The following is a 5,778-nucleotide window of genomic DNA, read 5'->3' as shown; positions in this document are numbered from 1 at the left end:
ACCACACCTTGAGGAAAACCTTAACACCGCAACAAGCAGCGTATCGAGAGAAAAACATCAGCAGTCAGAAATCAAAGTATTATGGAGGAGGCTATTCGGTTTTAGAAAGAGAAAAGAAGAGGAAGAGTGAAGAGCAGCACTTACCGATAGTCGACAATACTTGCAATACAAAAATAGAGAGGAGAATAAGAGATGAGAAGAGAAGATTCGGCACAAGAAGAAGAAGAAGAAAGAGGGAAAAGGACCTGGTAGAGAAGATACAAAAACTATTCGGCCACCCTAATCAAAAAGAAAAAAAAAGAAGAGTAGGAAAAGGTAGATGAACAAACCCGAGAGGTTCCCAAGGTCCTTTGCGAAAATCGGCACAAAGAAAACAAAAGGGAGAAAGAAAAGTTAAACAAAACCGAAGTAAACAGAGTAAAAAAAAGACCCCCAAATCGATTACCCTTCTAACTAATGAGCAAATTCAGCACAAAACCCCTTCCCCAGCCAATTTTCCAAGTTGGAATACCCCCCAAACGGCACACTCTCCTCCTCTCCCACAAACTCCTTGATTTTCTCCATCAAATCCTCCCTAACTTCCTCTTCCACAAACTCCTTGATTTTCTCCATCAAATCCTCCCCAACTTCCTTCATGACCAGTTCAAACTTCCTTAAGCAGTATTCTAACCCAACTCCACCACCTACCCAGGTTAAGCAGCAAAATAAATGCTCCACTACGCAACCTAGGACTTAAACCTCAAACCTCACAGTTACTCAACACCACCTTGCCACTAGACCACAAGCTATTGCTATGTCATAAAACAAACACTATTATTTTTAAATCTTATATACTAACGTCCAAGTTCATTTAAGAGAAAAATTAAAAATTCTGCAAAAGCCAAGGCTTGAACCCAGGCTTCTCAAACACTCCCATACACACCCAAATCACTTAGCCATTAAAGCAAACAAACAATTTGTGTCATAACATGCAGAAATTAAAAACTTATATTTTGGGGAGTTACAATTATGCTATCTTATGTTTTCCTTTATGTTTATACTTACGAACCCATAGGTTTTTCAAAGAACATAATTTTTTTCAAGTACCTGAGTACAAGTTTGTTTTGATGTTATCTTAAATAACAAAGCTCATTAGTACTTGCTAAACATATGTTCACCTTAATCAATATCATGAATGGAACAAATTGACTAACTCATAAGGAGTTCAGCAAAGTTATTGTGAAGTGACAGGGTGCAAACCCTATCCATTGGCGAACGGCTTCCAGCAAACCCTTATTAATCTATGAATAGATAACATAAGAGAAACCCTGTGAATCATATCTAAACTTGTAGGAGTTGATCATGAACTTACCTTGCTCTAGGAAACTATTACGTATGTGACCTTACTTACATACATATATGTGAACCCTATAAGCATGAAAACCCTAATTGTATAGAAGTTAGTACTTATGTGATATTTCGTTGCACTTTAATAACTCAAGCATATTATTATGTTTTTACTTGTAGTGTTAAAATGGTTAGGTCTAGTGTTAATAGAGAGTCACTTAAGTGGCTAATGTAGTCTTCCATGGCTCGAGTTTGGTGACCAGACTGAGTATGGATTGTTACACCAGTGACATCATATGTTTATCTATGTTTGGTGGCTACGAGCTCCTACCATACAAGTTCGAATCATGGGCAACTTGATAGATAGCACATGGCATTGTCAGGCGAGTTGCTGATCAAACTTCATAAATCCAACTCCTATCTACATGGGAAATTTTATCTTCATGCAAAATGTAGCGACCATCATCTTGGCCATTCAAATGATGGGGCGACCAAAAATAGCATTGTAGGCCATGGGTTGATCAACCACAAAAAATAGACCAACTCCGAGGTGGTATGTTCTCCATCTCCCAAAGTTACTGTTAGAGTGGCACGATCTCTTAACTTTACTGACTAACATAGCGCTCTAGAAATAAGCCTTCCTTTTGAAATTGGAACCTCCCCAATCATCATCCGTGCCCACAATGACATGGATAGTACCTTTAACATGTTGTTTGCCCCAATCCACACTATGTGGTCCTAACCCCGATGCCAAAGCATCTTGTGCCACAAACTATTTTAATTCACCATTCATAACAACCTCTTCAATAGCGTCTTTTAAAGAGAAACAAGCTTTAGTCTTGTGACCCCTATCATTGTGGAAGTTACATCTATCTCTACAATTATATCTCATCTAGTTAGGCCTCATAGGGGTTGGTTCATTAATACCTATGTGTCTAACCTGACTAAGACTATAAGCACATGAAGCATTTAGCGAAGTATAAACTTTAAATTTATTATAAGGAACATACCTTCTCGTGGACTTGTGTTGGGGTATCTGAAAGCTTCACGGGGGACCACCATGCGAAAAAATTTTGTGTTATCTCCCACTTCGTACCTACAAACCTTGTGGGGCATACCCTGACTACTCATAAGCACTCGGTTGCCTACTAAGTTGCCTATTATCTCGGTGAAAGGAGCCACGAGCTAATCTATTTATTTATTCCACTTCTACGAACTTGTGAGCCCTTTCATAAAGGTCAGTGAGGTTTTGTGGCTTGTTATCCATGATTGAATATTGAACATGCGCATTCAACATTCCCATGATGAAAGCATCAATAGCCCACTGATCTTCCAGATTATTTGTATTCAAGATCGCTGCATGAAAACACTTTATGTACTCCTACAAAGACTTCCCTTCCTTCTCTTCATCGACATTAAGCCTATTGGTGTGATCATGATTATTCTGTGAGCATAGAATCTTCCTAGAAACATCTAGCCTAGCTACGTAAAGCTCCTAACAAAGCCCTATGGCAAAGACAGATACCAATCCTTAGCAGTTCCCCTCAAAGTCGTAGATAAAGGCTTGCACTTCGCAGCATCAGAAGCTCTCAAGACGTTCATATAGTCATTGTACTGCATTAAGTATGCTCGTGGGTCCTTTCTTCCCTCAAAAACTTCTTTTGGAATATTAAACTCTAGGGGTAAACCTACAGTCACAATTTTTAAAGCCAAAGGATTATTGGAACAAAAAACCTAATCCACCTCCTACTGTCATGGCCTTGCATGCGTTCCATAGCCCTTCTTCTACAGGGGCATAGTGTTATCATGATGGCCTGAATAATCTGATTACATCTTCCGCACTATCTCCTCATTCTGCCTAAGCTCTCTTAATGAAAAAGTTGTTTCTATTCATATCTAACATTTTGCTAGGACATTTTTTCCTTTAAAATATGTATCTGCTCTTGTAGGCTTACGAGCTATTGTTTGGGAGTCTCCTGATTAGAACGGTTAGAAATCAACAGATCTGACAGAAAATTAAGATTGAAAGCATGGTGGCTTTCCTGTTGGTCTGGATTACCCAGGTTTTCAGGCCAATTCACGAACCAATTCGCCAAAAGTTAGAGCTCGTTGGGATGATTACTAGTCCCTCCTCTCATATTCTAGTTTAAAAATGGTTCGTTCAGGAATCCTTCATTTGGGCGAGCCATATCGACTTTTCATTCACTTTGAAGATCTCAAGTGTTTCCACACTCACCTCACCAAATTGTTGAGGTCTCTTTTGGTCGCCCCTTCCTTGGGAGCAATTCTTCCATATTTATAAGGCATGGTTCCCTTACGTGACATGTTAGGGGTCAACTAGGTGCCATGCATACAATATGTTTTCCCAACTAGGTGTCATGCATATGACACATTCCCCCCTTTAGGCTCTACATGTACCCTTAGACTTATCCCTTTGGTAGAACGGTATTGTCGTGGTGAGCGAACAGCACCCGCACCCCCACCTAGCAAGGCGGTGAGCTCTGATAGGGTTAACTCGCATACGGACCACCTCGCGAGGTATCGGTGGTGCTCACACGTGATATCCCCCATTCTTATTTGTCAAGGCGATCTCGCAAAGCGGTGAGATGAAGTGTATTTCGCGAGGTCTCAGCGTGATATCGATCACCTCGCGAAGTAGTGAAGCGGGACATTGGTGGTGTGCAGATCTCGCGAAAGCATAAGTGTATTTCACGAGGCGCGCGAGGTTGTAGGGTGATATCAGTGAGCTCGCGAGATGGGTCGGGCTTCAAGAGTATTAGAACGGGCCGGAATTTGGATTATGAAACATTCTATAACAAAAGTTATCATAATATATTACAATTTACTCTAGTTTTTTTATGCTAATATCGTACATATCTCATATTGTTATTAATTAGTTTAAAATAAGATATTTCATTATTTATTGTATGCTATTTTTAAATACAAATATATGTTCTAAATACTAATTTCCATACACATAACATATATAGTAGAATTTCTAGTGTGTATATATATATTCAACCTACTATACTAATTATTAAACCGAAGAATTGGTATGGTAACTTGATGACATAATTCAATCCTAAACCTATTTCTTGTATAGTAGGAAAGCAATATAATTAAATAGATATCTTCTTCCTGATTTTATTTTAAACCGCTCATGGTCTGCTAAAATAAATTCATCTAATTTATGCATGATTAGAGCATTTCTTTGTTAAAATTTTGACTTTGGGTGAATATAATGTTTGAATAATAATATTTTTTTAAAAAAAGCATGTGTAGCAGATGAAGATCAAATAGGAGAAAATTCAATCTCTATGACAATGACTTTTTTTTTTCTTCCTATAGTAAATATTATGAATTTCTGCTATCTAATAATGGTATCAGACTAAGTTCAATTAATTTAAATAATTTATTCACCTCTAATAAAATAAGAATTCAGTGATGCTTGATTCAACATTTTTATTTTCCAACTTGTACCAATTCCATTCGGTGCTGTGGTGAACTAAAGTCCATGCATTGAAATGGCAGGCCCTGCAAATTTAAATTCCTTTCTTAATTCAGACCCACCCGCTGTTGGTGTCTATTTTGGACCAAACTCCAAATCATTTTTACATTACCAATAATCCTTTTACTGTAGCTGGGTTAATTTTTATTATTAATTTCTCTACTACTTATAAACTATAGATTTAGTCTTTATATTTTAATTTGGTCATTTTTGAATTAATTAATTATAGTCTTTGTATTTTTTTATTTTTTATTTTTAATTCTGGCCCGATGTTAGCAATTAAATCCATTTAGTTAAAATTTTCAATTAATCATTTACCATGCATAATATTATAAATTTAATCCATATTCTCTAATTTGATCATTTTTAGTTCTTATACTTCTAGAATTTTGAAATTTAGTCCTAATACAAAACAAGTACGGCTCAATCCATTAACTAGATTATTTTGTAAGTAATAGTACATGGGTGAAGGCAAAAAAATAATAATAATAAGGTACCAAAATTGAATTATAAATTCTTGAGGTCAAAAATCAATTTTATCATTATACTATTTTATAATTTTATAATTTTATAATTTTCCAATAAACTTAAAAGTAATTGCATCATTTTGGAGTTAGGCTTCACCCCTAAATATTTAGAAATAACAAGCTAAAATAAAATTACATGTATCATAATATGTTTATTGTAGCTTTTATTTAGAATAATTTAAATTAATTATTTATTTATAAAAATAACTCACTTTCAAAATCATGTACGAAAATTACTCGTTTTGAACAGTGAACCTCAATGCCGCCATTATCATTGACGGCACTACTCTTCATAATGGGCCAATCATTGGTTGGTTTTAAAAATAATAATAGCGTCGTCGTTGCCATTGACAATACTGGACTAAATTTTATTATATAAAACGTTTAGAGACATGCTGAAGAAATTACCCTTTTCAG

The sequence above is a fragment of the Gossypium hirsutum genome, chromosome D06 (assembly GCF_007990345.1).
Source record: "Gossypium hirsutum isolate 1008001.06 chromosome D06, Gossypium_hirsutum_v2.1, whole genome shotgun sequence".
In the NCBI taxonomy this organism is placed as follows: Eukaryota; Viridiplantae; Streptophyta; class Magnoliopsida; order Malvales; family Malvaceae; genus Gossypium; species Gossypium hirsutum.
This window is presented reverse-complemented; position numbering follows the sequence as displayed.